Source organism: Helianthus annuus, chromosome 10, assembly GCF_002127325.2.
Source record: "Helianthus annuus cultivar XRQ/B chromosome 10, HanXRQr2.0-SUNRISE, whole genome shotgun sequence".
Classification (NCBI taxonomy): domain Eukaryota; kingdom Viridiplantae; phylum Streptophyta; class Magnoliopsida; order Asterales; family Asteraceae; genus Helianthus; species Helianthus annuus.
The window spans coordinates 152,639,121-152,646,343 of NC_035442.2; the positions used below are offsets into that span (position 1 = coordinate 152,639,121).

The 7,223-nt window shown below is 39.2% G+C and overlaps 1 non-coding gene across 1 annotated transcript; it reads right to left on the reverse strand.

Annotated features, from left to right (window-relative positions):
* Positions 1-6,052: 6,052 nt before the first annotated feature.
* Positions 6,053-6,158, reverse strand: LOC118483568. The gene has a single exon (XR_004870858.1). It is a non-coding gene; the product is annotated as a small nucleolar RNA R71 (small nucleolar RNA).
* Between the last annotated feature and the right edge of the window lie 1,065 nt (positions 6,159-7,223).

Here is a 7,223-nt window from a genome sequence, read left to right on the forward strand (position 1 = left end):
AAAAATTCTAAAACAAAAACAGAATTTGTGTCAGGTGGAAGCTCAGAAGAGGAACACAAGAAACCATTCTGGAGACAGTCAAATCAAGAGTTTCTTGCTGAAAAGAAGAAGAATGAAACTGAAGTGTTTTATCAAAGAGAGACTCGTATCTGTTACAAGTGCAATGAAGCTGGTCACATTGCTTGGAATTGCCAGAACAATGCCAAAACAAAACAGGGAGTTTCTCAGAAATTGAAAGAAAAAGTTGTTGATGTTGAAACACCAACCAATAGACTTAAATTTTTTGAAAATTCAACTTATGAGGTTGGTGAGTGTTCGAAAAAGAATTTTTATAAAAAGAAAGAGAATGACAACCAAGTGTGGGTTGTTAAGAAAGTTGATGTGAATGTCGGCGATGAATCTGGTTCCACAAAGCCAGAAGAGCCACAGGTTGAGGTGAAAATTTCAGTGAATGATGATGAGTTTCCATCACTGAAGTTTGAAGAAGTTAAACAAAAGGTTGGAAAGGTTGATATCTCGAATCAATTTTATACAGAGAAAAATAAGTTTGATGTCGAGAAAACATTCAATGGAAGTGTTAAGAAATTTTTTGGAAAAATGTTGAATGAGAAAGCAAAGGGGGTTAAAGACTTTTATGCAAATAAAAAGGCAACTTACAACCCTACTGCGCAAGAATTGAAAGCCATCAAGTCTGAAAAGACTTGGATGGAAGTTTGTTTCCCTTAAAGTCTTATGACTATGCCGGAGATCCCAAGTTTATATCGTGGATCAGGAATCGGCATCATTCTAGTGTTTGAAAAGTTTGCTTGAAAGATTTTTGAATGAGTTTAAATTTTTTTAGATAGAAGGACTACGCCGGAGCTTCCAGTTTGGTAAGTGTGAAGCAGGAATCGGCATCCTGATTGATAAAGTGTTGCATGTAGATGACTCATTCCTACAAGTGGTAACCCTACAAGTGGTATTTGTTGGTTATTGTTACAAGTGGTATTGTTTCGGATATTCTTACATGTGGTACAGAGGTTTCTGAACTGCAAATGGTAAATCAGGGACATTAAGTTGTACTTGATTTACTACATATGTGATTGATAAACAAGATGATGAACCATATCCCCATACTTAACAAGTGTTAAACTTACAAATGGTAAAAACAAACTCATTTTCCGGACAAATCATTTTGATTAAAACAAACTTAAGTGTTTTGAGATCTAAATGAGAAAATGGTTTGTGATAGGGGGAGTTCTGATTGTTTATGTCTAGTGAATAGCGATTTGATGTGATTCGATGTCAGTTGTCAAGTTTCGTACAGTTTATTTTACATTTTATGTTTCATATGGGTCAAAAGCTTAGAAAGTTTTCAAATTTTCTTAGAAATGTGTTTGCATTTTAGGGGGAGTAGAAAATTTAGAAAATCCAAAAACATTAAAAATTTTGAAAAGACAAAAACATGATAAAAATCAAAAATGAGTTTTGTTGTGAAAAGAGGAAATGATAGTACATCAGTAGACTATCACAACATGCTAAAGAATTGTAAAGATAAAATGTGATAAACAATTTCACTGTGGATATGTCAGTAGGTTTTTACACACTTAGTAAATTGTGACGAGATATAAACTAAATTTCAAACTTGCTTGTTCTGTGGGTTAACAACTTCTTGGATATATAGGTAACCCCTGAAATCTTGTTTGAAAGGTCTCTTATTCTGAGATACTAGGTCTTTATGCTCAGTGATATCTGGGGTATTATCCCGGGACTTCTGCTGAATGGAAGTTCTGACCTAGTCCCCGGAGAATGCTTTTTGCAAAAGCTTGAAACATAGCTTCGCCCTCAGCATGCTGATGAAACAATAAAATTGATAGTCGTTGCTGTTGTAAATCAAAAGATCCTCTAAAGGGGAAACACCAAAAGTCGAAGCTGTCATCTCTCTGCGTATACGGAAGTATCGACCTGAGCTCTCACGGCCCTCGCATCTAACCCCTAAACAGATATCAGCTGTGGTATACTCACCTGTAAGACTGAATATTGGGATCTGGATATGGGAGTATATTCAAGTAGTAGGACACACGAATAAGTTAGTATCTAAGACATTAATATCATATCTCGGATAAATTGAACTTTGTGTGAAAATTTAAGTGGACCGATATACTGACAATCTAGGTGAATTTTTTAGAACTTAACATGTAATGAAGCTTAACGGTGTTAGTGACATGTCTCATAAACTGATATGATCCTCTTACACGAACTCACAAAAATATTGTTTGTAAATATTTTATTTCTGCATTTTGTTGTTTCTTCAAGTGGTGTTAGTTACTTTCTTTCAGAAAAATCCAAAAAGATTTTGTGTGTGTTTTAGCATAAATTTTTGAAAAATCAAAAAGATTTTCGACAACTGATGTTGGAAAGCTGATTTTCAAAATTCCATGTGCTAAACATGATGACATTGTTGTGAGGGGGAGTATGTCTTGATTGTCAAAATATGTTTATAAATCATCAAGTGGTTCATCTTGTGTGTGTAATCTGAGGGAGATTGATTGTGGTACATATGCTTATGAGAGGGAGTCTTCTGATTAATTCAGATTGTTGATGCATTTGTTTATCAAATTGTTAAAATTAGAAATTGTACTTCTGAGTTAAGAATGTGCAGGAATAGTCAGGTTTTGATCGTGGAACATGAAGAACCAGACAATGATCCTGAAGCAGACGTTGCTGAAGAACAAAGAAATGCCAGCAAATCGAGAGGGGGAGTCTGAAGATTTTCAAGCAGATATGGCTAAAAAGGAGTATGTTGATGAAGATAGAGAGAGAGAAAAGCCCAGAGACTGATCAAGACTGAAGAAGTGAAGACACAGCATTGTCGTGACTCGATAGTCGACTCGTCAACATCTGAGGGGGAGTCTGTTGGTGCACTACATCTGTCGACTTCGTCTTGTATCGAGTCTTACTTTGAATTGTATAGATTAGGGCGCGTTTTACGAGAAAATAGGAGAGTGTATGGTGTTAGTGAGGTGATTTCGCTTATATGGTCTTAGTCAGGGGGTTTCGCCCTTGTGAACAAGATGATTTCGCTTATGTGAACATATGAGGTTTAGCTCATATGGACACATGTCTCTTGGAGCGAAATCTCTGGCATATATATAGGGTTACATGACCGAAATCAAAGAACATTGCCTTGTATTCCATGCCGAAGTACTGCCGGTGTAAATATTGAGCTGTAATTGTTGACAATTAATACAATCAGTAGATTAAGTGAAGAATAAGCTGTTTCTACCTTCGTTTCTTGTTATTCCGCACCTGAAACGAAGTAAAACTCCTCTGAACGACTCGTTCGGGTCAGATCGCGATCCTACAAGTGGTATCAGAGCTCAAGAGGAGGAGTTTGACGGGTGGTCCGTAGGACAACCCTTAAAAGGTCTAAATATATGCACATTCCATGCTTTATTCGGTTAATCGCTTGAACTTGGTAACCACTAGATGATTTGATGTGCAGGTGTTAAAGTGCTCAAGATGCTGGAATTAGGAAGCTTAGATGGATGTGGGAAGATGGCATAATCAAGATGCAAAGAAAATCAAGTTTTTAATGAAGAAATGAGGAAAAAGAGGATACAGCACCGTAACCTACGGCCTCTGCCGTAGGCTACGGCCCCCACACCAAGTGCCAAGATGTATGCCGTAAGACAGACTCCATGTGCCGTAAGGATATGCTGAGTGCCGTAAGCTACGGTACCTGGCGTAGCTTACGGCGCTGTATTGACTTTCTGACCCTATTGACCGCCATAAGCTACGGCAGGCGGCGTAGCTTACGGCACTGACTGATCCAATAATGTAACTTATGCATTAATTGGTCATTTCAAGGAGATTTATGATGTCTTATCATATGATTTCGGTTACTACTTGATTGTAAACGAAAATTGGAGTATATGAGGCACTTGAGGGCATGAAGAACATCATCTTTGAACTATCTTATCACTTAATCTCTAGTTAGTTATTGTTGGTGAACTTTGTAAACATTATTTCTCTTCTACTTTTTGCTACAATGTTGGTCCAAGCCATGAGTGGCTAAGTTCTTTATGGTCATCCTAGGGTGAAGGTTTGTATGAAACAATTGTGTTTTGATTCCATATTTCTAGAATGGTGAACTCTATCTATGTCTTGTTTATCATGGTGTGTGATTTCTTATTTGTAAGTTGTTAATTCTTATGACATTCTAGTTTGAAACCATACGTTCTTGGTGCCGTTGGCAATCGAGATATCATGGGTAGAATTAGGATTGGGTAAGGGTTGATTGGTCATCGGGTAACAACATCACGTTCTAGGAATCTGAGTACTTCGTTCCCTTTTATCACAATAAGTAATTACACCCGAACTATGTCTATGTAGTTCTTTCTAGTAGATGATATCACAACTGTTGAAGCAAACTGGAAACCTAGGATGGTCATTCGTCTCCAAATTATTTACAAACTCAACTTACATTTTGCAAATTAATTAGTATTCTTAGTTTTAAAAACCAATCCCATCAAAGCAACTCTTGAATTTACTTTTATTTGCATTTAGTTTAATTTTAGTTAACATAGTAAAATTCAAATAGCACATTTTCCACAAACTCCCTGTGTTCGATACCCGCTTGCCACTATCTATATAGTTGTTATTGGGATTAAATTTGATTGTGACCACGACATCACGTCAAATTTTGGCGCTGTTGCCGGGGAGTAGTGCGCAACGTGTGTTATTTTTGTTCTTGCTTTGAGTTTGTTATTTTTCTGGTTTACGCGAGGTGTGTTTAGTGTGCAGGTATTTACAGGTGCATGCGTACTAGAAGCTCTCACAAGCTTTCACCACTAGTGTTTGATCCGGAAATCGAGCAAACCGAATTTTGTTAAGGGAAAATACAATCAGCAGTTCACCAACAACACCAATTACACCGATTACACCACTTCGATACATGGATCCACCACCACCACCACCCACTACGGGTGAATCCACCTCATCATTTATACCAACATCCACTCAACCTTCACCAAATACCACCATTCCACCAAATACTACCGAACCCACCATACTTCAAAATGTCACATCAACCAACACCACACAGCCCATTACTACACAAGAAGAACCAACCATCACATTTAACCCTTCCACTACTATACCACCATTATCCCATTTCTTCCCGGGTGCGGGTCCGTCATATTCAAGCCATACCATAGCACCAATTTCGTCCATTGTCCATGCTACACCGTTTCGACCATCAAACCACTCGGGTTTCCAATACTCAACTCTTCCATTTGGGCAATCGTCGGGAATTCAAGGAGATAGGTATGATGAAGGATTTGATGAGTTTGAGGGGTATGATGAAGATGGGTATGTTTACGGGGTGATGGAGATCAAGGGGAATACGGTTATATGCAAGGCCAAATGCAAGTAATGCCGAATGTTGGTGGAGTGCAACAACAACAACTCATACCCCAACATGTGAGGCCTAGGCCACCAGGGCCGCAATTGCAACGTCCGGTACCTTTGCAACAAGTTCGCCTACAAAATGTGCAACCACAATTCCAAAGGCCAATTCAACACCCACCGGTGCCACAACAACAATTTCAACAACCAAATGCACCACAAGGGCCTATACAAAGACCAATGGGTCAAGTTCGTCCAAGGGGTCGGTTTGGTGTACCAAGGAGGCATCTTAGAGAAAATGCGAGGGGTATTGAAGCGCATTTTAGGCCAGTGATCACTCACAATCCTTCACCGGTGGTTATTCCTCATAATAACCAAGGAAGAACTTTTGAAGTAAGGACTAACTCCTTACAAAGTTTGTCGAAATATAAGGGTCTAGCGACGGAGGAACCTTATTTTCATTTGGAGGCCTATGACTCAATTTGCAACACTCTTGGGAGTCAAGGTTTTTCGGCCGATGATGTGAAGTTGGTTTTGTTTCAATTTTCTTTGGAAGATAAGGCAAAGAAGTGGTTTTACACTTTGCCTTCGGCATCTATTTATACTTGGGGGGAAATGCAACAAACATTCTTAGATGAATTTTATACCGCCCAAAAGACCAATGATGCGAGAAAAGGGTTGAGAAGTTTTCAACAACAACAAGGAGAAATGTTCCATGAAGCTTTCGACCGTTTAAATATGATGATAAAAAATTGTCCACATCATGGGATTGAGCTTTGGGAGTTGATGAACGCCTTTCATGAAGGGTTGTGTGCCAAGGATGCACGTGATCTAATGTCCATCACAAATGGGACTTTTGGCACAAATTATGAAGATGAGGATTGGGAGTTCTTGGAACAAATGGCCATTACCTCAAAGAGGAAAGCTCAAGCATCAAGGAGAGCACGACCGGCTGTCACGAGATCGCAAGTTCATGCAGTTGACGATGGTAAGGTTCAAACTACTAATCAAATTTATGATGTTTGTGCATTGTGTAATGAAATAGGTCATGCGGCTGAAAATTGCCAAGGAATGGTGGATGGGCAATATGAAGAAGTTCATGCGGTACAAGGTCAAGGAGGGGGTGGTAGAAACTTCAATATGAATTCTAACACTTACAACCCCGGGTTGAGAAACCACCCGAACTTTCGGTATGGGAACCCTTCAAATTAAGCTAACCTGAATTTCCAAGGAAACCAAGGATTTCAAAGGCAATATCAAACGGGTCAAAGCTCTTCGGGTGGAAATGAAGTAATGGAGATGTGGAAGGCGATGCAAGTTGAAATGCAACGAATGAATCAACGTGATGAGGTTCGGATGCAAAAGGACGAGGCCCGTGATAAAGCTATTCAAACTTTGACTACTCAAATGGGTCAACTTGCGAGTGAAGTGGCGATTTTGAAGAAAGCAAAAGGCCAGCTACCAAGTGATACGGTGACAAATCCCAAGAACATAAAAGGCGTTAATATCAATGTGGTAAGCACCGTTCCTAGTACCGAATTTAATGAAAAATGTCTAACCTCTTCGTGTCAAATAAATGCAGGTTTGAAAAAGGATGCCGATGGAGAGAATGATAAAGAGCATGGAGCACCAATTGTGCCTATCCGTGTGGGAAAATTAAAAATCCCTCATGCATTGTTGGACTATGGGGCGAGCATGAGTGTGCTACCAGGCGATTTATATGACATGTACGATTTCGGTCCGCTTGAAGATGTAGACACCATGGTGAGCTTGGTGGATGAGAGTTGGAGGCGTCCACGAGGAATAATTAAGAATGTTATGATTCGGTTGGGAGA